The sequence below is a fragment of the Equus asinus genome, chromosome 8, assembly GCF_041296235.1.
Source record: "Equus asinus isolate D_3611 breed Donkey chromosome 8, EquAss-T2T_v2, whole genome shotgun sequence".
Classification (NCBI taxonomy): Eukaryota; Metazoa; Chordata; class Mammalia; order Perissodactyla; family Equidae; genus Equus; species Equus asinus.
In genome coordinates, this window is record NC_091797.1 from 55,042,748 (window position 1) to 55,069,417 (window position 26,670).

The following is a 26,670-nucleotide window of genomic DNA, read 5'->3' on the forward strand; positions in this document are numbered from 1 at the left end:
GCAGTATCCTGATGTGATGGGGTCTGGGCTGCCTGGTAGCTAGGAAGAGAGAGGAACTTGAGATTTCCCTCTTGGTGCTTGAAGCCATGGACATCAGAGGACCTGCTTTACCTGGCTGTCACCGATACTTTCCACCTCCGACCAATAAGTGTGCCCCTCTGGGGATGTGTCTTTGGGAAATTAGACTTTTCTCTTCTCTTAAGGGAAGAAAAGTCTTCAGACCCAGTACTTATCCATTTTTAAGAAGAGTAATCAAGAACTAAGCCTAAGACCTGTGAACTGAAAGAAACCACAAACCCCAAACTACAAAGAGCTATACTCATTTGTCAAATATAGAATTTAGCTCAAGTAAACACCTGCAGTAGGTTTGCTTAAATAGTCAAAACTCAGCAGGGAAAAAACGTAAAACATTTTTTGGATTTTCCAAATAACTGATATCAACTTTGTTTCTCAAGCCCCCTCATTACGTACAAGTAGACCAGGAAAAATGGAAAGGTTCCTAGTTAAAGGTATAACAGTCTCTTTATATGAACTTCAGACCCATCAGGAACTTTCCAGTCTCTTCTGGTTAAATCAATCACTTTCCTCGTGATTATTCAGTCAATACAAAAATAAACTTGTCACTGTGGTAGCCAGCCTTTAAGATGGCGCCCAAAGATCCTCACCTCCTGGTAGTCACACTCTTGTGTAGTCCCCTTCCACATTACATCAGTGTTGTTCTCTCTGACCAATAGAATATGGCAGAAATCCTGAGACTTCTGAGGCTAAGCCACTTAAAATACGGCTGCTCCCACCTTGCTGTTTTGGATCATTTTCTCCGGAGGAAGCCAGCTGCCGTGTCATGAAGATACTTAAGGAGCCAAGAGACTGTGGCTTCTTGTCAACAACTAGCAGTAGCTTGCCAGACAAGTGAATGAGCCATCTTTACAGTGGACCCTCCAACTCCAGTCAAGCCCCCAGATAACTGTCAATCACATTAGAGACCTTAGGCCAAAACCGTCCAACTGGACAGCTCTCAAATTCCTGACTCGCAGAAACTGTGTGAGGTAATAAACATTTATAGTTTTTTAAGCCTCTAAATTTTGGAGTAATTTGTTACACAGCAGTAGGTAACTAATACATCATCTGAGCTGTTCTCCTTCTCCCTGTCTTCTTTCCATGGTGTCTGGTGTGTAGGGCCAGGAGCTTGTGTGACCTCGGTGGTGAAAGAGTGAAGTCTTGCGTCTGTACAGTAGCCTTGGGACACTCCAGGTCTCTTTCAGATCCAGGTAGGGATGGGGTACTGGTTGGATCTGGTCTTTGTAGATGGGGCCTCTGTCAGTGATTTTTCGCCATCTGTTCCCTTGGCTCAGGTAGGGTAGGTAGTTCTGCCTGAGTGGTTCAGCCCATTTAGCTCCTGCCAGCCCTGGAGACTCTTCCCTGGGGTCAGGTTGTCCTTTCTGGTCAATCTCTGGTCTGTAAGTTCTGCCCAGCAGCATTAGGAGCTACAGGTCACTTTGCTGTGGTGACAGCAACCTTCCTGGCAAATTGTCAGTCAGCTCCTTTGGCTACCTTTCTTGTTCCCCACAGGGTAGGGGAAACTTCTGGATGCATTGTGCATCCAGGGAGACCTGAGCATCAAGGGAGACTTGGCAGTGCTACCTCAGGCTCTCACTCTAACAGCACCACACCATCTAACTTTTGTTCAGCAGGTTCATGTTGCCACGGGCCCATTCCATGGGACAGTCCCCTTGTGGAGTTCCAAAGAGGGAGCAGGGAACTAGACCCCTGTTGTGGGCTTCCCCATCATCTCTGGCTTGCTGGAGGGTGCAGACCACACATTCCTAATCATTCGCTCCAGGACCTGGGCTTCTCCTCTTCCTACACTCCACCAGAGGGACGGGAGAGCCTTTCCACTTCTGCCTGGAACTCCTTTTCTGCCATGTCTGCCTTCTTCCCTAGGACAGTAACCCTCTCGGCCTGGCAGTCAGATGCAGGAATGACTTCTCTCTACTGCAGAGGAAGCCTGTGAGAGCCCGCCGCACTGCTCTTCATCTGGGAGCTGCAGGGCAGTGGGGAACCAGGTACCGAAGATGAAAATATATGGATTTAATATGCTCAAATTATTATCCTCATTATCCATTAATTTTGATTGAATTATAAAATATAATCCATTTCCCCTCAGTAAACAAACTTCACACACACACACGCACATGCACGTGAACACAAGCACACACACAGGGAACCAGTTCAAACTAGAACTGTAGCAACGTATTTTTTTTCTCCAAAAGAACTAAATGTGTAGCGTCAAAATCATCTCCAAACTGAACCTGAATTTAACTGTCATCCATTCAGTTCCAAACCTTGTGTCTTAAGTCAGACTAGTGTGGGGACAAGTAGAGTCAGGATGCATACAGCTTACGGTAGAGTTAGAAACCTCTGCTCTTTTCTTTCTCCCAGTGTGTTCTGAAATATCTGATCATGACCACCTTTTAAAAAAATCACACTTGTTTATATACATGGCACTATTTTTTTTTCATGGCTCACACTTCAGGAAATGCTCCCCTGGACTCCTCTGCTCACAGGGCTCACCAGAAAAAAAGCAACTGGGAACTAATCTTTTGGACTCCTAGGCTCCACCTTTTGAATGACTTGTGCCTACTCCAAATTGTTCAGACATTCTTCTAGATCAAGAGATGCAAATCAGTAGCCTACAAGAGAAAACCAGCCCTGAGATGCATCTTGTTTAGCTTGGGCACAATCATTCTAGTTTCTGTGCATTTGAGAACGTTTAGAGTATGCAAGTGTTCTCCAGATGTCTCCTTTAAGCGGCTTATGGATACAGTCAGTAATACACTATGGGGCTATAAGAAAGGCCACGCTGAGTGATGGGAAGGAGGGAGTGGCCATTTTTTCTGGGAGGATCAAGAAAGAATTCATTAGGATATGATACCGGAATTGAATGTGGAAAGATGAGGCAGGATTTGCCTGGAAGTGAGAGTCCGAAGGATATTTCAGGAAAGAATGTTATTATGGAAGTCAAATTTTGAAAAGAATATAAAGAAAGGGAGAATTCAATATTTTTAAAAATGAATATGTGTAAGGGGATGAATAGTCAAATATTTCAGAAAGAAGAGGTAAAATATGCCCTGAAAAAAAATTCTAGTGGATTTACAGTGTAAAGGTTATCAGCGATCACTTTGTCTGGGCAAGGCAGGCTCCGTGGAGCGTTGCGGGTGGGCCAGGACAGGGGAATGCCATGGATGAAGATGGTGAAATGAAATACAGACGAACTTTCTTATGGGCTTTGTGTTAAGAGAGGGAGAGATATAGGCGATAGCTAATGGAAAGCTGACTTTCTTTTTAAAAAGGGAGAGTCTTGAGCATGTTTGTAGGCTGTGGGGAAGGAGGCAGGGGCGAGGAAAGGGAAGGAGGTTGGGTTTGCTGAGCAGGATTCATAAGAGGGCAAGGGCGGAAGGACACTGAAGGCAGAGAGTGGCTGGAGCCATGGGCCTTAGCTCCTAGGTGGGACAAGAAAGGCAGGAAAGCTATGAAGGGAGCATTACGGCCTCAGTGAAAACCCCTTTCAGACTTTGAGGTCCATATATGGAAGCCTCTCCACGATCAGATACACCTAAATCAACTTTGAGGAGCCCCTAAAGCTCATTCACACCTATTGGTTTTCACTAGAACTGATTTGAGCAAAACAGAGGAAACAGTCCACTCTCTAAGTGGGATGTAGTTCTCCGATTTTTCTCTGCCTTTTTTTTCTATAAAGATTTTTAAAAACTTTTCCTTTTTCTCCCCAAAGCCCCCTGGTACATAATTGTGTATTTTATTTTAGTTGTGGGTCCTTCTAGTTGTGGCACATGGGACGCCGCCTCAGCGTGGCCTGATGAGCGGTGCTATGTCCACGCCCAGGATCCGAACCGCTGAAACCCTGGGCCACCAAAGCAGAGTGCGCAAACTTAACCACTCAGCCACAGGGCCGGCCCCTGCTCTGCCTTTCTGAGTAATCAAAACATGGTCTCCTTAGTCCAAGTGATAGATAATTTTATGTTTCTATTACTACAAGCTTTTGAAAGATGTAGCAGGAGAGTAACATAGGAGCATCCTAACTCATGAAAGTTAGTATTCGTCTGAGCATTCAACATCTGCTGGACCTAGGCCCAAATTTCCTCAGCTCTCACCAATACCTGTGTGTGGCTAAGGTCCCAGCAGCAGCAGCAGCACCTGGATTTTACTGGCACATGATGACTGCCTCTGTGATGTCCATGAGACCTCCAGCCTCCCCAGCTCTTCCTGCACGGCCCTGGAAGCCTCTCTGTGGACCCGTGAAAAGCTCTTCTAGATTCCTCGCCCAGGGTAATGTCTCCTGGCTTCCTCACAGCTGTAAACCCAGGTGCTGCCAATGTGATATAGTGTTCCTTTCAGTCCCACCACAGCGGAGGTGGGGCAACACCCCCTCCCTCACTCTGCCTGCCACTCTGTCACCTGGGCTCTGGAGCTGAGATCCTCAGGGAGACGTCCCCTGCCCCTAGCCCCTCCATCTTCCAGGGCTCAGATGAGACTGGTGTCAGACCCATCTGCTTCTCCTGTATTTTCTCTCTCTTCCCACAGATACCCATGTGCAAGTTCTCCTCCTCACTTGTATCCTATCCCTCCAGACAACCTCACGCTCAAAAGAGTCCACTGTCAGGGGCCGGCCCCGTGGCTGAGTGGTTGAGTTTGCGCACTCCACTTCGGCAGCCCAGGGTTTCGCTGGTTCAAGATCCTGGGCGCAGACGTGTCCCCGCTCATCAGGCCATGCTGAGGTGGCATCCCCTATAGCACTCACAACTAGAATATACAACTATGTGCTGGGGGGCTTCGGGGAGAAGAAGAAGAAGAAGAGAAAAAAGATGGGCAACAGATGTTAGCTCAGGGGCCAATCTTTAAAAAAAAAAGGTTGCACTGTCTAGGGGTCCATTGGGTCAACCCACAGGATGATCTCGATCTCATTCCAGGCTCACCTGGAAAGCCCTGCTAAATTCACAGAGAAAGCAGTTTGGACATGCCTATAGGATCTTTTAAATTGTCCACCCCCTCCCCGCAAGAACAGACCCCCCTTCAGGGAAATCCTAAGAGGTGGAGATTTTTTTCCAGGATACCTTTCTCTGTCTGAGGATTTTAACTTGATTGTTCCCAAATGTCTGATTGTCCCTGATAAAATCATTTAGAAGAAGTGGCTGGTGACAGGGAATGGCAAAGGCAGGTAAGCGAAGAACAGCGGGAAAGAGAGGATTTTGCAGCCTGGTTGTGTTGGTCTGCTGGGGCTGCCATAACGAAATAGCACAGACTGGACACTCAAACAACAAAAATTTGTTTCCTCACAGTTCCGGCGGCTGGGAGTCTGAGATCAAGGTGTCGGCAGGGTTGGTTTCTCCTGAGACCTCTCTCCTTGGCTTGTAGATGGCCACCTTCTCTCTGTGTCTTCACAGGTCTTCCCTCTGTACATGTCTGTGCCCTAATCTCCTCTTCTTATAAGGACTCCAGTCCTATTGGATTAGGGCCCACCCATATGACCTCGTTTTACCTTACTTACGTCTTTAAAGGTCCTACCTCCAAAGACGGTTGCGTTCTGAGATACTGGGTGTTAGGACTCGAACACTGGACTTGGGGGAGTCAAAGCCATCAAAGGAAAGTGGGGGCAGTGAAGCAGGGCCTTCATGTGAGACCCCGAGGTCTACTGGCCTACGGGATCCTCCATGGGTCAAGTGGCCGGCAGAGCTTGGTGGAGCGTTCTGCCATCCTCCACTCTGACTGCCCACTGCCAGGTTACCATGGGCAGAACCGAAGGTGTATAACTCGATGTCCCAAGGACGGATTTGGAAAGTCCTCCGTGAAACTGCGAGCTTTTATTAATTAAATATTATTATTAATTAAAGGCTTCCCAACGATTTATCCACTTTGATCAAACAGATGACTCTCTCTTTGTGACCACAGTGAGCCCCAAGGGACGGGAACTGGCCGGAGGACATCCACAACCTCAAGACTCAGATCAGAAAGACACAGAGTGTTTGGACAGACGCAGAACAAGAACACCTCTTCATGGCGATGGGATCATTGAAACTATGGGACGTGAAAATTCTGAAGGGTTTGGAGTGAGTGAGGAATGGTAAATGAAAATTATACTTGGACCATATTCTCACTTAAGGACTGATAAATACCAGCGATAACCTATTGATTTATTGTGCTATCTTTATTGTTTCATTTTACTAAAAACATTGTATAAGATTTTAATAGGTTCACTTGGGATCTTGGTGCCCAATCTCTAAACTGTTTTCTCCATGAAGACTTTAGTTCCAAATGGCACATGCTCATGGGTAGCTATGTCTGAGAAAGGGCTGTATGGTACATTTTGAGACCCAAGTCTAAGATACTGTTTTATGGGGGGGGGGGGGCGCATCATAGGCTTGAGATATGGTCTCTTTCCTGGTTTATGGCTTAGCTCTTAAGGTACACATTTTTCATTTTAATTTCAGGATCAATGTAAAAATGTCCCTCAAGCATATTGAGTACTTTGAAAGGATACGCTACCGTATGACTTTCAGCGGTGATAAAACATTAGTAATGGCATGCACCTTCTGGCCCTGGTGTACAACTCCAGCACTCACTCACCACTCATTCATCCAACAAGTTTTTATTAAGTACCTTCTATATACCAGGCACTGTGTCCCCAGCCATGAGCACAACAGACAGGCCCCTCCCCTCAGGGATTTATAGCGTGTTAAGTGCCCAGGGTGACATAATAGGGAGGAACTGACGTGACAGGGAGAACAGTATGAAGGAGATGCAGAAGTAAGCAGAAACTGGATCATGCAATTGGAAACCGTGGAATGACTTCACACATAGGAGTGAAGGGTTCCAATTCATGTTTTTAAAAGATCATTTGGAGTGTTGTGTGGGCAAATGATTGTATGAGGTCAATGCTGAGTGGTCCAGGTGAGAGATGACAATGTCTGGGAACAGAGTGGTGGAGGTGATGGGTTTGAGAAGTGGACAGCTGAGAGGGGAGAATGGATAAGGTGCCAAAAGGAACATATTGCCCTCGGGCAGGAAGGTCTGTTTGAAAAAGAGAAGACTGCATGAAGGGAAATGGGCTTACACCTAAGAGGTAAGACTTCATTCAGGCGATGAAGAACCTCCTTACAGCAAGGTTATTTTGTTGTGAAAAGGGCTACAGAGGTTGGAGTAATGGGCACATCCTCCCATGAGGGCATCAGGAAGGAGGCTAGCAGGCCAGCCCTACATTGAATGATTCAGTGTGGTCCTGCGTGGAGACAGGAGGCTGGAATGGAAAACCTGATGTTGCCCTAGGCAATGAGTCCAATCTGTAGGATTTCGTGTGCTCACTGGCCAGGCTCCTTCCTCTTCCCACTTCATTGTCCCATTTGGTAGCCAAGAGCCATAAGTGGCCATTTAAATTTAAATGTATTAAATTAAATTTAAAATTCAATTCTTCAGTCACATTAGCCACGTTCCAGGTCCTTAAGTGCCACTCGTGGCTAGTGGCTACCTCATTGGTTAGCATAGCTATAGAACATTTCCATCCTCACCGGAAGTTCTTTTGGACAGTACTGCTGTAGAAAGTTCTCACTCTCTTGGATCAAACACCTCTGGGATTTTTCTAGGCACTACCTGCTAATCTCAGCTTCATCTTGCCAGTTCTCTGTTGCTGACCCTTTTGTTTCGGGCAGATATGGCCCAATGTTTGTCCCCCCAATCAAATTCATATGTTGAATTCCTAACCTCCAAGGTGATGGAAGTAGGAGCTGGGGCCTTTGGAAGGTAATTAGGTCGTGAGGGTGGAGCCCTTGTGAACGGGATTAATGCCCTTAGAAAAGAAACACCAGAGAGCACCCTCGCCTCTTCCACCATGTGAGGACACAGGAAACAGACAACGATCTATGAGGGAGTGGGTCCTCACCGCACACCAAATCTCCAGTGCTTTGATCTTGGGCTTCCCAGCCTCCAGAACTGTGAGAAATATATTTCTGTTGTTTATAAGCTACCCAGTCTATGGTATTCTTGTTATAGCAGCTCCAAGGGGCTAGGATGTGTGCCATGCCTACTCTCTTAGACTGCCCACCTTGTACCATCCTTGGGGCTTGGCTTGCCCTCACCTGGGATGTGGACCCCAAGTCTCCTTTCTTCTCCATGTCCCACGGCCACACACCAGGCCTACCCACTCCCAGGCCCAGAACCAGTTCTTAGACCAATGTGAGCTCAGCCACGGGCCCCATTTGCTAAGTCTAGCAGGTTGCATATTGCATATTCCAGAAGAGTCTGTGACCCAGGAAGCAGAGAGCCCGGACTGAGAGTAGGAATCACACGCTCAGTGCTGTCTTCGGGGTGACTGGCTGGGATTCTGAAGGGTGAGTGTTGACACGCTCTTTGGAGGCAGTGGCCCACAGGGAAAATGGACCGGGAGGAAATGCCATTCCCTGGGCAGTAAAGAAGAAGTCAGGGCCACAGAAGAGAAACAATAAATAAAAGAAAAGACACAAGAATTTCGTGTTTTCCCTGTACTTCAGAGAGCAGGTTTCATATATATTTCAACACCCGGCCTGCTCAAGAATGGAGCAGACATGCACGTGCCTGCAAAACCAAAACACAGCTGGTAGGTCTAATTTTAGGTCCCTGAGCATTGGCAGTGTCCCTCTATCTGATGAGTGCTGACTGATCTCCCAGAGTCTGTGCCAAGAGCTAGACTCCACTGGACTCACTGACAGTCCTGTGTGCAAGCAGTGGGGCGGCACCTCTCTGAGCCTGGTTTCCCCAGGAGGGGACAGAGGCTGTCTGCTCAGGTGTGATCTCTTAGGACCAGGGGAAAGGGCAGCCTTCCAAAAGGTCTGCCCCTGGGCCTCAACTTGTTTTGGACATCTCTAAAAAAGCAGTCTTAGAAAGAAAAATATGATAATATGAGGCTTGTCTGGTGGGCTGAGTGGGGGCATGCAGGAAGAAAATATTTGCCTGGAATAATGGTTCCCTGGAGTATTATTTTCCATCTTGCCAGGAATGATCAGAAAAACAAGATTTCTGGCTGACAGAAGCTTCTAGAACCACACTGCTTGGGTTTGAATCTGGTTCTGTCCTTGACTAAGTTATACGACTTTGGGTGAGTTACTTAATCTCTCGGTGTCTTAGTTTCCTCATCTGCAAAATGATGCTGATAACAGCATGTATCTCATAGTACAATCCTGCAGGGCTGCCGTGAAGGGTAAATGAGTTCACACATGTCAAGTTAGAATGGAGCCTGGCACGTAGCAAACATTTAGTAATTGCTAGCTATTGTAATTAACCTATTATTCAGATTTCACACACTTAGCATTGATAATATAACAAGACAGCAAAGGGTTATGGTGAAGCGTGTTTGCTGGGATCAAAGCCCAGTTCTACCACTAACCAGCTCTGTGAATTTGAGCAAGTTAGTTAAGCTCTCTGTGTCTCGGTATCTTCATTGATAAAATGAAGTTAATAATATGGGCATATTAATAGTATCTTCTCCACATGATAGTTGTGAAGATTAACAGAGCTAATACATGTAAAACACTCAGAAGAATGCCTGGTATTACAGAGGAGGAACTTGATCAGAGCTAGCTGCTATTATTATTATTATACTACTATTTTTATTGTATGGATTCTCAGCTTTCAAAGGCAAAGAGTACGGTAAAGTTCACTGAAGGCTGAAATGAGACTAAGCCTCATTTACTCCTGCTTTGAAGAATCAGAGGGAACTGTGGGAACTTATAGGCACTAATTCAGTTAATCTGCAAATATTTGTAGAGCGTGTACAGTGTGTCCAGAACGAATCTTTGTTGTAAACATCCAGTAGCATTGTGCTGGGTTTAGGTGTTGCTGCCAACACAAAGGTCAATTCAGTGCCATCTGGTATGTCAACGCAAAGCTTTCCCAATGCTACAAGTACCATGGCATCTCTAATACATCGCCAGCCCCTGAGCTGAGAAGACCCAAAGAAGGAAGAACTTGTCTTAGACCCCGAAACATCCCTAGTGTGATTTCAAGTGTAGTCAAGGCCCAGACAAAGGGGACAGACTCAAGTTGAGACTTTGTGGTGTTTCACGGGTCCCCCTTCCCCGCCCCGACGCCTTTTCCTGTCACACGCCTCACCATTGCTGGCCTGTTGTACTGCAGAGATGACAAGAGGAAGACAGAAAACTGAAGGGACTAATGAGGATGGTGACCCTCACTCTCCTGCATCACCCCAACCAAGGGTCGTTGGACTCTCTGTCTACCCTCAGGAAACCTCATCAGAGGCAGGTAAAGCAGCAGTAAGACAGAGGACGCCACGAAGTGCCCTTCCTCTTTCAGGATGCACAGCTGCCTCGCTTTGCCCCGCGCCCCCTCGAGCCTGGCTAAGGCTGAGGGCTAGGTTTAGAAGTCGTGGTATCCGGTGACACCCGCTCTGTGAAGAAGTGAAAGCTAAAAGCAAGAACACGTGTGTGTGTTCTCCAGGGTCCTTGTCTGCTTTTGGCGCTCTGTCCTGCACACACACTTTCCTTCTTCTCAGCGCTCTCCTTCCTCTGGGAGCAGGGCCCCTGTGGGGAGTAGCTCCCACCTGGCTCCATCACTCAGACAGGATGCAGGAGGCAGAGGGTGAGAAGGGAGGTTTGCCAGGGAGACAGTAGGAAGGAATGGACACTCCGGCACTTCAGGTGGAAATAGGTCCCTGGAGCACCCTCTCCTCTCTCTGTCTTTTCGTTGCCCTCTGGGGGAATTCAGCCTCTCTCCTCAGTGGGGCCATCCCACTTTCCGGGCCCAGCGATGTCTTCTCATTTCCTGCGAGCCTCAGCTCAAAAGAGCCAGACTGAACAGCCAGAAAGTGGTGGCCAGGCATAGAGACCTGTTAGATTCCCAAAGCCACCCTCTGCAAGAGTTAGGGAAAACAAGGGAATGGATTTAGGATTTCTTTTTCTGAGTGAGGGTAGAAAAGAAAGGCCATTTCTCAGGCTCGGGAATGACACAGAAATAGCATCCCTCTTGCGCTTTCCTCCTTTAGTTGCTTTCAATTTAAGTCAATTAGACAGAGAAAGAGATCGCAAAACCTACAGCTGAAGACGCCTGGGGTTCTTATTTATCTATTTATTTATTTATTTGCCTTTTTTTTTCTCTTCTCCCCCACCCCAGCACCTTGTTCTTGAAACTTGTCTGGTTCAACATTTCACCGGCTTGGTTAAGTATCTTGTAAGGAAATCATTTATAATAAAGCTGGGATGCTTGGGTTTATCATTTCTAAGTGTGGGTCAGGGTTTAGTTCGCTATGTTAAACTCTCCATGCTGCATGTGATTTGTCAAGCTTTGTCAGGAACAAAAAGTTCCGGGATGTGCAAAGCAGGACGGCTTGGTTTCCATGGAGATTCTGCTAGTTAGGCTATGGAAATCCTGAAAAGGCCAGAGGATGAGTGACAATACAAGGATTTAGCGGCTGATCTGAAGAGCCAGACTGAATTAATGAGATTTTTCACAGAGCGTTATTAGCAGGGCTAGCACCGTATGGCTCTTAGGCCCGCGTTCTCTCAGCTGCAGTCTTGGAAAACAGAAAGGGAAAGATTTAATTGCTGTTTTTTAAACCCTTTAAGATTATTTTAACCTATAACATTTTAAGGTGGTAATAAAAAAATGGGGTTCTTTTTTTTTTTTTTCATCACTAGGTTACTGTTATGACTGTGTTTTTGGTGGCAGTTGCCCTTTATCTGCATAGAGATGGGAAATTCAATAGTACTTATTATATTGAGCAGTTAATTCCCACATACTGTGAACACATTACTGTTCAAAGTAGGTTATCTGGAGTTCCATTTAGAGCCGAGGGAGAGATACCATGTCACTGGCTTTATATCTCCTAGGGCTATATTAATTATTTATTATAGACTGCTGATGTAAACTGTTAACTCTGGCAGGTCATAGTTTGTACACATATCTATCCAGTGTCCTGGCTTTTTTGTGTTGGGATGCAGATATCTGAAAACAAGCAATTCATGTGGTGTGTGAGTTTCATTCCACGCACTGCTGCTGGTGCCGTTAGCAGCAAAAGGGAAGATGCTTAGAAAGAATTCTTTTGAATCATCATCAGGTAGCAATTTCTTCCAAAGTTTGGGGGCCTTGCTGTCAGAAGGTCTTCTTCTCCCTCTTTCTTTGCAAGAACTGGTGCCGGAACTCCTAATTCCAGCTCCGTCCCTCGGCCGTCACGAACCAAGCTCCGAGTGTGGAAACTGTGGGTGTGATTAGCCTGGTTGCCTTTTCCTTTCCAACATCTTCCCTGCACAAACTCTCCGTAAAATGTCAGTATCTCCCGCCTCCTGAAACCAGCCAGCATGGTGCAGGGAAAGCAGCAGCCCAGGCTGCTCTTTTTTGCTGGTTCGCAGGAGGGCACATGCCCATATGTTTCTGGGAGACAGAAAACTGTGTCGTTGCTGCTGAGTAATCCACAACAAAAACGCATGCAGCTGCAATCCCCGGATTCCTGTACAGTAGACGAATCCACTTCATCTCGCTGTGAGCTTCCCCGGGCGGGAATTTCACAGTCTCTTTTGATTTAGCGGTTTGCAAAATCTCAGATTGAGTGCCTTTGCCTTCCCCTCGTTGTCTCTCTATTCCCTAAAGGATTTTGTGAGGAAGAAACCAGGGAAGTTGAAATAGGGGTCAACATGCCCTCATCCTTTCCTATCTGGTTTGTCTTTATTGTGATTTTTAAATTTTAAGCTTTTTTTTTCTTGACTCTATAGCCACAACAGTATTGTATTTTTTAAATTACCAAATGTGCCCCTCTGCTTTGCCAATCTGTCCTGGGTGCTCCCAGCTAAACTGATCTCAAGTTTATCTCGGCCGTGGATTTGTATGTTACCAGTTACACTTGGCATCTAAGAATCCACTGCTCTGTGTGTCTTTAGAAGGGCAGTGGTGAGAGCAAAGGGGATGAGGTCAGACAGACTTGGCCTTAAGACCTGGTTCTTTCATTTACTAGCTGTGTGGTTGTGGGCAAGCAACTTAACCTCTCTGGTCTTGATGTCCTCATCTGAAAGTGAAGATTGAATGCCATAGCATATGTAAAGTACCTGGGTCCCTAAATATAGCAGATATTCAACAAACTATCATAATAATAGCTGTCGTTCACATGAGTGTACATATTTTGCACGAGAGTGATTTTTTGGGGGCATTTTGTTAAGCCCTTTGATGTGCCTTTTTCTGGCATCTCTGCTTAGATTAAGCTTCTTGAAGTTAAGAGTCGCAGTTTCCCATTTATTTTGTAATTGCTAATTGCGTTTAGTTTGTGCTATGGGCCACCTCATTCTCTGCCTCTTAAAAGTGCTGATCAAAATATTTGGGGAAATTTACCTTGGATCAAGTCGTATAAATTACAGAAATAATAAGATGTTCAGTTGAAAAGCTGCCTGTTATATTAAGGTTCTCACTTAACTTTTAAATTGAGTAGCAAAGCAGTAGAATTTGTGTCCAGCCAAAAGGAGAAACTCAAAAGGAAAAAAAACCACAAAGGCGAAGTAAAAATTAGTGGGTTTTGCTATTGTTGTTGTTTGGTTCCCAGTTTTCCTTTTTTTTTTTTCCTAATGAAATTCTCTGCAAGACCCTTCAGACTAATGGAAACATTTCTTCTGCTCCTTGGAGAGAGCTGTCTCCTCCTTTCTCCGTATCTTCCAGGGAAGGAGAATTCGGAGATTTTTTCCATAGACACCTCTGAGTAGGAAGAGTCCTGTCACATTGAAGCTATGCTCCAACTCACTCCAATTCTAGAAATAAAGCCCCTAGCTCTCGTCAGTGCTGGTTGATACAGAAGGCAAAAACTTCACTCTGATATCTGGGAATGGGAGATATAGCAGTTCTTTATGTTTTAAAATCAAATCACATGTGACTCCAGGCTCCCACCACCTGATTGGAGGGAGGCCCGGGCCCAGCCAACACAGGGCTGCTGGGCTCTGGGCTCCATCACTCAGTCACTGCCTGATCTTGCCAAGTTACTTAACCTGTGTTCTCATTAGTAAAATGGGGTCATTGGTATCTCTCTTGTCTGTGGATGGTTATTGTGGAAGATTAAATGAAACCCTGTGTGTAAGTGCTTAGAACAACGCCTGTCTCATATCAAGTGTTCAGAAGGCATCAGTTTGATCATAACTTTGATGATCATTATTATGAGTTGAGAGACTTCTGTGATACCAGCAAAATGGGGCAGTAACATGATACTTAGTCTATAACTATGACCATCCCTTATCAATTCACTCCTCGTGCTGCTTGATGCTCTACCCAGTGCTGGTCCTCTACCACCTGTTGGGCACCTATGTGTGCCCCGGGCATGTTAGAGTGGTTGCCTAAATGAAACTCAGTACCAGTGGCTCCTCACCTGGAGCTGTGCTCCGAGCATACAGTCCCCAGAAATCCACAGTCCTTCCCCCAGAGGACTAGCTTCCTTTCTGTAACAGAATGGGGACAATGTCTTTCCTACTCATGCAACTACCCAGTTTCAGTGTCTCTCTCCCTCAACCAATGGGCCAATGGGTTCCTGGGCAATCCAGTGCTTTAGGACCACAGTCTTTAAACAAAAGTCTATTAATTCTCCCCTGGAGCAAAAGATGCTCCGCGTGTAGAATGGGAACTCCCTCACCTCACTACTCTCTTATCGATGTGATGTGGTGTGAGGGTGGGATTGGGCTAAAGGAAAAGTACCTTTTGTTCCTTTGTGATTGTGTTGAGCCTGTAGCAGAAATCAGGACACAGCTAATCTCTTGTTCAGATTTCATGCTGGCTTGAAGGCAAGTTTTGGATAGCGTGGGTTTGGTACTTCCACCCTCTACCCCTCTCTAGTCTGAGCCAGCAGTGTTCTAGGGGCTGGGCTGAAGGAGTGGTACCTTTTGTCCAAGATGAAGTACTAGGCATTTTGGACAGATGCCTGAAGCAGAGTTTTAAGGAGCTGGTGGGTCAGAACTGAATATCCAGACCAAAGCCAGACTATGAAGGCCAGAGCCGCTGAAACAAGATAGGAAGCCAACAGATTAATGGGCCTTAGGGAGCCAGCATATGAGGGGATTCCAAGAGGAAGGAAGGAAGGCTTATCTGGAGGTATTTCTAGTTGTTCACAGTGGCTTTTCTTTGTTTGCCATATATGTCACTTGTTTCTGTCCTATTCTAGGATTATTGTCCTGTAGTGGCCTATATGCTTCCTTCTTTTTACTCCCTCATCCCTGGCATGCCTGTACTAGTGTCTCAGGCCATTTAGGGCAGCAAGCCCATTAACTGTGAACCCCTCTAAAAATATCCCAAGATCCCACTTCTTCCTTCATTTCCCCTATCCCAGCATTAGATTTAGGAGGAAAGAAGAACGAGTATCTATTGATCATTTCTTATATGACAGGCCATATCTAAGTGCATGTCTAATTTAAAGTCAGATTTTTAATCCTAGCTGTTCCATGCCAAGCTGTATGACCTTAGACAAGTCATTTACCCTCTGAAGGATTCATCTCACCTATAAAAAGAAGCTCTAAAAACAATGATTCTTTGAAACTTTAAAGATTTGGCCCTTATTTTCATTCTCTCCTCACAGTCTACTTTTCCAACTCTATTATTTCACTTCTTCCATTTTTTTGGCTGTGTTAGACAAGGAAGTAAATGGAAAATGAACCTTCAGATAAACTAATAAGTGCTAACGAGCATTAATGATTTAAGGGGTTTTACCCCTCAAAGGGATTTGAATTTTAAAGGGTAAATTCCATTTCTTAGTTCAAAACATATTGAGTGCCTAGTGTCTGTCAGATTGTTATTCCTGTGGATTGAATGCTTTAAGCTAGAATTTCCCAGAGTATGCAGCAGGAAAAAAAGTGCCGTTGTCAAATAAAATTTTAAAATACAACACACTAATTTCTGCTTCTGCCCAAGGTGGAATCAAGGGGCCTGGATTTACCTTCTTTCTGGAATAACAACAACAAAACATACAAAATAACAATTTGAAGACTGCTTATCAGGCAACAAAGGACCATGATCCCTGAGAGTCAGGAAACAAAGATGAGTTCTTTGAGTGCCCTAGCTCACTGAATCGAGAGAACACCCATCCTGCAGTGCAGAGGTGGGGCAACCCAGGAGGAGTTGGGGAGATGGAGCTGAGGATTTGGGAAGATCAAGATGGCCAGAGCTCATGGGACAGCATACTAGAGAGGAGAGGGCTGCACAGAGAGAAAACCCTGGAGATCTGTCAAGGTCGCCCATGAGGTACAGCAGAGTACAGATCAATGCACGCATGTGAGGAAACTACCCAAGAATGGGGAGAAAACATCCAAAAGAATAAGGGAATAGTTCCTGGCACTCATACAAAGCTGGGAATAGTGACTGCTCCCATCAACCAGACTGGAAAAACTCATAACTCATGAGACATTTGGGTGGAATGCTCAGGAATGTTATGCATCTGTAGTGGGGAATAATTAGTCTTAGTTAGAGCATGGTTATGGACCTGCCTAATAAATCATAAAAATTACATGGGAAAGGGGGCCAGCCTGGTGGCATAGTGATTGACACAAATGTTAGCTCAGCAACAATCTTTCTCAAGCAAAAAGAGGAAGATTGGCAAAAGATGTTAGCTCAAGGCAAATCTTCCTCACACACACACACACAAAATGAAAAGATATGAAAAGATCAAACTGTTTCCAAATAATTGCATCCCACAACAAAGCTAAAGATTATTTGTATAAATACAAAAATATCCAGTTCCCAACAGGATAAAATTCACAATGTCTAGCATCCAAACAAAGATTACCAGGCATTCAAAGAACAGTAAAACATGACCCATAGTGAGGAGAATAATCAATTGAAACCAATCCAGCACTGATGCAAATGTTAGAATTAGCAGACAAGGACATTAAGACAGTTGTTAGAGCTGTACTCTATATGTTCAAATGGTGAAGTAGAGACATGGAAGATATTTTTAAAAGACCCATATCAAACTTCCAGAGACCAAAACTGCAACGTCTAAGATGAAAGAATACATTTGAGGGGACTAGCAGCGGATCAGACACAGCTGACTGGCGAACCTGAAGACACAGCAACAGAAAATATCTAAAATGAAGCTCAAAGAATTAATCCAAACAAACGATAAAAGCATCAGTGAGCTGTGGAACAATTTCACATAGCCTAATATGTGTGTAATCGTAAAGATTTTAAGAGTGTCTTTATTCTTTCTGAGAGTATTCTCAGAATATTTATTCTGACTGAGAATTTTTCAAAATGATTTTTCAAAACAGCATTAAAAAAACCAACAAACAAACCCCACTCTACTAGAATATCATGGTGAAACTGATGAAAATCAAAGGCAAAGAGAAAATCTTAAAAGCATCCAGAGGAAAAGAAAGACATTACATTTATGAGAACAATAATACTGCTGAGAGTAGAAATCAAGAAGCCAGAAGAAGGTCATCATTAAACTGTTAAAGATAAACGAACAAACAAATAAATAAATTTCTCCCCTAGAATTTTATACCCAAAGACAATATCCTTCAAAATGAAGGCATAATAAGAACATTTCCAGATAAATAAAAACTCAGATAATTCATTGTTGGCAGGACCAGGCAAATGAAATACTGAATAGAGATCTTCAGATAGAAGGAAAAATAATCTAGAAGGAGGCACTGGAAAGCAGATAAAAGACAAAGAGCCCTGGGAAGGATAAATGTGTGGGTAACTCTACATCAGCAATGCCTGAGTAAAACAAAAGTCATGTCTTGTGGTGTTTAAAATATACGTGGGACTAGAAAACATGAAAGCAATAGCACAAACGGCTAGAGGGGAGTAAATATAGCGAGTCTTCTAAATCCAGCAAGTGGTAAAAATACTAAGTTGAGGTTGACTCTAATAAATCAAGCTTGCGTTGCAATCTCCAGGGCAACTACGAAAGTAATAATATAAAAAGGTATAACTAAAAATCTAACAGACAGAAAATGGAATCAAATGTACTCAATAAATACTAAAGAAGGCTGGAAAGCAGAGAAAAAAGTACAGATAGGACAAACAGAAAACAAATAGTTGCAGATAGACACAAACGCATATTTATCAATAATTATGTTAAATGTACATAGACAAAATAGTCCAATTAAAAAAAAATTGTCAGACTATATTTTTTTTAAAAAACAACTATATGCTGCTTACGAAGACATAATGTAAGAAAATGAAAAATTTGAAAGTATGTAGCATGCAATCACTATGGAAATGAAAGCCAGTCAAGCGCTACTGTTGGTAGGAAATGGAAACTTGTTAAGGCAAGAGATACTATGAGAGATAAAGATAAAATTTTTGTTGATGAAGCAAACAAATTCAGTTGATGAAAACTGGGTCAATTTAACAGGAAGATATAACAATCTTAAAAAGTTGACGGAACCAAAATGAGAATTAAACAAATACACAAATACAGTGGAAGACTACTACTCTCTCCCAGTAATTGATAAAACTATTAGATACATAAACTACTTGAATAACACTTTTAACAAATTTGATCTAATTGACATGTGTTGAAAATTGTATCTTTGAACTGCAGAATATACAGCTTTTTTAAGTGCCCAAGGAATATTTTACCAAAACTAAATAAATACTGGGCAACTCTCAACGAATTTCAAAGAATGTAAGTCAGATAGAGTAAGCTTTCACAGCACGGTAGAATTAAGCTAGAAACCAGTAACAAAATCGTATCTACAATATCTTCCAATGTTTGAAAATTAAGCAATGAACTTCTAAGTATCAAACAGTCAGAAAAGAAAGCATATTGGAAAGTAGAAAATATTTTGAATGAAACAAAGATGAAAATACTATATATCAAAACTTGTCACATGTGACTAAAACAGTGCTAAGATGGAAATTTATAGTTTTAACTGCATATATGGGAAAAGAAGAAAACCTGACATTAACTATTTAAGCATCCATTTCAAGAAGCTAGAAGAAATTTAATACAGCGAAAATTGAAGAAATATAACAATAAAATTAAGAGCAGAAATCAATGAAATAGAAAACAGACAAAAAGTAGAGAAAACCAACAAAACCAGAAATTGTTTTTTAAAAAGACTGATAATGTTGACAAGCCCTAACAAGCCTGATAAGAAAAAAAAAGAGACTGCACAAATTCTCAAGATAAAGAATGAAAAATGAGAAGTTGCTACACTGTCAACAGATTTTTAAAAGAAATTGTAAAGAAATTTATGCCAATAAATTTGATAATTCAAAGTAGAAAAATTCCTTGAAAAATATAACTTACAAAATGGACACAGGAAAAAACAGAAAAACATGAACAATCCTATGTCTATTAAAAAAAATCAAATTCAAAATGAAAAACCGTCCCTCAAAGATAATTCCAGGTCCAGATGACTTCAACATGAACGCATGCTTTTAAGATAGAAATAACAGCAATTCTTCCACACAATAGACATAAAGGAAATATTTTCTATCTCATTTCATGAGGCTATCATAACCTTGATGTTAAAATTTGATAAGGATATTACAAGAAAAGAAAATTATAGCGTAATTCCTCTTATATCATAGGCACAAAAATCTTAAACAAAATAGAAATAAATTGGGGCTGGCCCCATGGCCGAGTGGTTAAGTTTGCACGCTCCGCTTTGGTGGCCCAGGGTTTCGCTGGTTCGGATCCAGGGCTCGGACATGGCACCGCTCATCAGGCCATGCTGAGGCGGTGTCCCACATACCACAACTAGAGGGACCTACAACTAAAATATACAACTATCTACTGGGGGGATTTGGGGAGAAAAAGCAGGAAGAATAAAAGAAGATTGGCAACAGCTGTTAGCTCAGGTGCCAATCTTTAAAAGAATTTAAAAAAAAAAGAAAGAAATTGAATCCTTCAATGTATAAAAAGGCAATACATCATGACCCAATTAGCTTTATTCAAAGCGTACAAAGTTGGCCTAACATTCCAATATCAGTTAGTGAAATTCCCCGTATTAACGGAGGGAGGAAAAAGATCATATCATCATCTCCATAGATGCATTATAATCATTTGATAAAATTCAACATTCATTCAGGACAAAAAAAAAAAAACTTCTCAGTAAATTTGGAATTTAAAAAACTTCTTTAAGCTGATAAAGCTTATACACAAAAGACCCATGGTGAGTATCATAATTAATGGTAGAGGATTGAAATCTTCCTTTCCCATATTGGGAATAAGACAAGAATTTCAGCTATCATCACTTCTATCCAACATTTCATTGGAGGATTTACTACATTAGAGTTAAAAAGATTGCAAAGAAATCTTGAAAAAATTATTGTATACAGAACACATACTTAGATATATAGAAAATAAAAAAGAATCCACTGATAAACTATAGTATTTAATAAGTGAGTTTACCAAAGCCATTGGATATAAGATCAGGATGTAAAAATCATTTGTAGTCTTGGATCAGCAAAATAATCAGAAAACAAAAATTTGAAATGATACCCTTAGGCTAGAAATAGTTTTTCAAGACTACTACCCAGAAAACTGTAAAGCTTTTCTAAAGGAAATTAAGGAAGACCTGAAAAAATGGAAGGGTATTCCGTGTTCATTGGACTATGAGAATTAGTGTTGGCAAAGACGTCGTCTATAGTTAATGTAATCCCAATCAAAATCTAAGGAGTTTTTTTTCTAGCGTATGTGGAAATTTACAATCTAATTATAAAATTTATATGGAAATGAAAGGGCAAAAAATAGCCAAGACAATCTTGAAGAAATATAGTTAAATTGAAGTACCAGATACTGGGAAGTATTATAAAACTTCAGTAATTAAAACAGTGTGATATTGTTGACCATTAGAACAGAGTAAAGAGTCCAGGAGTAGACCTACATACTTAAATCACATGATTGACAACAAAACTAACACTGCGATGCAGAGCTGAAAGGTTATTTCTTTTCGATAAATGACACTGGATCAATATGGATAAAAAAGAAATGAATTTTAACCCATTTGTTTCACCATATACAAAAATCAACTTTATACAGATTGTAGAACTATACGCTAAAGATAAAATAATAAACCTTATGGAATATAAAATAAGATAATATTTTTATAAACTTGGGCTAGGCGGAAACTTTATGACTAGGACATAGGAAGTACTATCTACGAAAGAAAAACCTGTTAAATTCATCTTCATAAAATTTGAAAACTTCTGTTTATCAAGACACTCTTACGAGAATGAAAAAGCAAGCGATGGTTTGGGAGAAGATATATGCAACCCATAAATCAGACGAAGGACTTGTATCCAGAATATGCAAAGAATGCAAAATTTAATTTTTTAAAAAAGAAGAGCTAACCCAATAATAAATGGGCAAAAGACTTGAGCAGGCACTTTAAAGAAGTGATATCCAAATGGTGGATTCATATATATGAAAAATTGCTCAAAATCATTAGCCATATGGGAAATAAAAATAAAAACCACAATGGGATACCACTACCTACCAACCAGAAAGGCTAAAATTTAAAAAAAGGAATAAACAGAAACAAGTATCTGAGAAGATATAGAGAAATGGGGACTTCATGTATAACTAATGGGAGTTTAAACTGGTCCAAACACTGAAAACTGGCATTTCTCACTAAAGATGAACATGCGTTGACCCTGTAACTCAGCAACTCCATGTATAAGTGTATACTCAACAGAAATCTGTGCAACAAAGGGTATGTACAATGTGCTCACAGCAGCACTATCTGCAATAACCCCAAACTTAAAACAAACTAAATGCCCATCAAGAGTAGAATGGATATATTTATGTGGCATATTACTACAATAAAATATTCATACGGCACAGCAATGAAAAAGGACAAACTCTTCCATGAAACACTATGGATGACTCTCACAGACATAATATTGAGCAAAAGAAAAAGACACAAGGGGCCAGCCCAATGACCTAGTGGTTAAGTTTATTGTGTTCTGCTTCAGTGGCCTAGATTCATGGGTTCGGATCCCAGACACAGGCCTACACCGCTCATCAGCCATGCTATGGCAGCAACCCACGTATAGGGTAGAGGAAGACTGGCACAGATGTCAGCTCAGGGCTAATCTTCCTCAGCAAAAAAGAAAAAAAAAGAAAGAAAGAAACCAGACACAAAAAAGTACTTATGTAAGATACCATTTATATAAAGTTCAAAAATAAGGAAAACTGATCTATGATGATTCAAGTCAGAAGGATGGTTACCTTAGGGATGGAGGTGGTTAATATAACCAGAAGTTATTAGAAGGTTTTGGAATGATAGGAATGTTCTATATCTTTAGGCAGTGAATCCATGAGTGTGTTCACTTTGTAAAAATTTATTCAAGAACAACAAGAAAAAGTTCAAAAGTTAATTCAGGTATTTTGCTTATGGAACTAATTTTCATGCTTGGCAGAATAGCTAAAAGGTTGATATGACCCAACTATTTATCACATGTTCTTCTGCGTGTAAGATGATGCTAAGCTGAGACACTGGCTGAGAGCTTTAACCCTGGTACTGTTAGCGGCCCTGTTTAAACTGGCCTGTTCCATCTCCCTCGGCTGCACACTAGGCAAGTTTTTGCATTAATTTTGGCTGCTAGCGTTCTTTTGCCTAGCCTCATTGCTGGAGACTGTCAACCAACACTAACAAAGTACAACATGAAGACCAGCTTAAAAGTAGCACTTCCTGGGGGCCGATCCCGTGGCTGAGTGGTTAAAGTTCTGTGCTCTCCACTTTGGTGGCCTGGAGTTCACAGGTTTGGATCCTGGGGGTAGACCTACTCCACTCATCAGCCACACTGTGGCGGCGTCCCACATACAAAGTAGAGGAAGACTGGCACAGATGCTAGCTCAGGGCGAATCTGCCTCAAGCAAAAGAAGAGGAGGATTGGCAACAGATTTTAGCTCAGGGCAAATCTTCCTCCCCTTCCAAAAAAAAAAAAAAAAGTGACACTTCTTTCTCATACAAATCTGCAGTGGGAAAGAACCATCAAGTCTTCCTGGGGAAGGTGAAAACGAAGCCACCAGGAGAATTTCTGGCTTTCCTGGGAACCTGTTCCAAGTTATAATAATAAAAACTAATCTTTGTTTGCCTATGCTCCACGTGCTCTTCTGAGTACTTGAAATGTATTAACTTATTTGATAACATAACAAATGCATGAGGTAGTGTTACAGACTGCATGCTTGTGTCTCCCCAAAATTCATATTTTGAAACCCTCACCCGCCATGGAATGGTATTAGGAGGGGGGCCTTGGGGAGGTAATTAGGGGATGAGGGTGGAGCCCTCATGATGGGGTGAGAGCCCTTGTAAGAAAGAACTTGAGATTGCTTGCTTCCTCTCTCTTTCTGCTCTTCCCCAGGTGGAGACTCAGCAAGAAGGTGACTGCAAACCAGAAAGAAGCTGTCCCCAGAACCCAACCATGCTGGCACCTTGATCTCGGACTTCCAGCCTCCAGAACTGTGAGAAATAATGTGTTGTTGAAGCCACACAGTCTGTGGTGTTTTGTTGTAACAGTAGGAGCTGACTAAGACAAGAAGGGAGTATTGCCCGTCACGTGTGACTGGTGAGGAAATGGAGGCACAGAGCAGTTGAGTACTGTGTCAGAGATCACACAGCTAGCAAGCGGGGAAGCCAGGAGTAGGGCTCTTTGTACAGCCCTTGCTCTTTACACACACACTAGGAGACACAAACAATAAACTGCCTCTACACACAGTCTTTGTGTCTTCAGTTTCAGAACCTCCAGAAGGAGCTTGGAGTATGAAGATTTCTCTACAGAACCAAGTTCTTGGTGAGAGGTTGGCCGTGCAACGGACCCAAGCCCCTGGGATTCAGCCCTCGGGCCCCAGGACAATGGGGGACAGTGAAGATTGTCCCTTTTTATCTCATGGTGATAGTGACTGGTGAGCAGAGCTATAGATTTTGTTTGTTTGTGTAAAACATAAAAAGCATCACAGAGAAACGGAAACATCGGTAAATTAAGGTTCTGAGCAACAACGACAAGCGCTTTTTAAAACAGGGAAGCGCAGCTTTTCTCATTGCCACACGCTCCTCCTGCTCCCGCTCTGTGCCCTGCTCCAGAACCATTTTCTGAGCTCTCAGCAGTAAACTTAATAAAGATTGATATCAGCGACAAATTCTGTCAACTTCTGTGCTGCAAAACTTAGTCACCGTGCAAAATGGACCAAGGAAAATAAATAACCCGAGGAATGATGGAGTGTGTAAATATTGATGGGGACTCCAGGCACCGGGAAGTTGGATGAAGCGAAAAAGAACTTAGTTTCCGTGACCTGAGTGAAGGCAGGTCTTTTCACATTGATTTTAATTCTCTGGCATTATTTTCTTGGTGGGAATGTGTGTTGTAGGCTAAATTGTAAATTCTTGGATTCCAAAATAATCATTCCAGAAAAAGCATTTCTTTAATTAGATTTTAAAAATGCTATTACAAAAATAGTACTGTACACAGAAAAATATTAAAATACATATAGGAAAAATAGAGTAAGAAAGAACACTCATAATTCCATCACCCAAAATATTGGCTGTAAGCATCTTCCAGACTTTTTTCCATGCTATTGTATACATTTCCTAATTTCTAAGAGGCAAGTTTTTCAAAGTTTGGTATCTCTGAAATCAGATTGAGTCTCTGGGTACATATCCCATGGCAGCATTTTCTTTTGTCGAAAAAGGCTCTTAGTAAGTTAATGTTGTTTCCTACAAATGATGACATTTTGAAACCAAAGATATATGTGGGTATCATAATGTGTAGAAAACATTATATTTTATATACTATCTTTTCTTTTTTTACCTTGTTTTCTTTTTTTTTAAATTGAGGCATAATTGACGTAACATTACATGTGTGAGTTTCAAGTGTACATCATAATGAGTCAGCACTGGTGTATGTTGCAAAATGATCACCAAATAAGTCTAGTTAATATCTGTCACCACACACAATTTCAAAGTTTCTTTTTCTTGTGGTGAGAACTTTCAGAATCCACGTTCCCAGCTACCTTCAGATATGTGATACAGTAATCCTGACTATGATCACCATGCTGTGCTTTACAACTCCATGATTTATTCATTTTATAGCTGGAACTTTGTAGTTTTGACCCTCTCCACCCATTTCTCGCACTCCCACCCCTCCCTTTTTTCTTTTTTCTCGTTATAAAGTATACACAATATAAAATCAATCATTTTAACCATTTTTAAGTGAACCATTCAATGGCATTAAGAATATTCACCACGTTGTGTAACAATCACCACTATCTGTTCCCTAAACTTTTTCATCATTCCAAACAAAGCTGTCTACCCAGTAAATAGTAACTGCCCGTTCTCCCTCCTCCCCGCCCCCAATAACCACTATTCTACTTTCTGTCTCACGAATTTGCCCATTCATCATGTAAGTGGAATCATATCTCATATAAGAGGAACCATGCAATATTTGTCCTTTTGCGGCTCTCTTATTTCATCCTGCATAGTGTTTTCAAGGTTCATCCACGTTGTAGCATGCGTCAGAATTTCCTTCCTTTCTATGGCTAAATAATACACCATATTTTGTTTATCTGTTGATGGACACTTGAGTCGTTTCCAGCTTTTGGCTGTTGTGAATAATGCTGCTATAAACATTGGTGTGCAGTATCTGTTTGAATCCTGTTTTCGGTTCTTTGGAATTGACTATCCAGGAGTGGAATTGCTGGAGCACGTGATAATTCTGATTAAGTTTTTGAGGAACTGACAAACCGTTTTCCACAGTGGCTGCGCCATTTTGTGTTTCCACCAGTGATGTGTAAAGGGTTCCAGTTTTTCCACATCCTCGTTGATACTTGTTATTTTCTTTTTTTAAAATATATAGATGTATACCCTAATGGGTATAATGTAGCCGGATATACTATTTTGAAATCTGCTTTTTCCTGTTGATAATATATTCTGAACATCTTTCCATGGCAGTTAATATTCTTCCACAATCTGTATCGATTGTCATTTTAGCGGCTGTAGTTGCTCAGTTGTATGTACGCAAGTACATACTTTTTTAAACAATCCTCTATTGTTGAATACTTAGGTTGTTCTCAGTTGTTTCCTATTATAAATTATGATGAAATAAATTCTTTATGGCCATTTTTTGCACACATTCTTAATTACTTCATTGGTATAAATTCCTAGATATGCAACTGTTGAATCAAAGATATGAATGTGTAAGGCTTTTAATTCATAATTCTAAAATTGCCTCCACTCAGTTTTAAAAAGAAAAAATCAACAGCCCTTCATTGAAGAGCCACCCACACCACTACTGCCAACCCCAAAGATTTAACTGGAAAATATTTACACTTATGAGGAAAAGAAGAAGTGGCTATGAGAATCTGGTCAATGAAATAGAAATTGTATCAGTCAGCTGTTTTGCCAGATGGCTTGACAATTCTGGAAAGATGAAGTTCTTTACAATATTCATCTTGGGTCTGGGGATAAACTTTTTTCAAAGAAGTTTGATTGCTTTCTTCCTGACCCGATTTTCAGATTTCTCATCCACCATTCTCGCCTGGGGTGTAGTGGGAAAATGAAAAGAAAGAGTAAAATGAGACAATTCCACCCGAGAGTTCCTCTAGCAGATACTTAAACTTGGAATTCTGAGCATCTGTACGAAATTTCTAGAGAAGAGGAATAAAAACGACTTTTTGATTGGTATGTCTAAATTAGTACACAT

General features: G+C 42.0%; 1 long non-coding RNA gene across 1 annotated transcript; it reads left to right on the plus strand.

The window, feature by feature from the left end:
• The first annotated feature begins 10,160 nt into the window (after positions 1-10,160).
• LOC139046090 (uncharacterized) lies at positions 10,161-26,058 on the plus strand. Its single transcript, XR_011505644.1, has 3 exons — positions 10,161-10,302; positions 23,338-23,437; positions 23,707-26,058. It is a non-coding gene; the product is annotated as an uncharacterized lncRNA (long non-coding RNA).
• Positions 26,059-26,670: the final 612 nt, after the last annotated feature.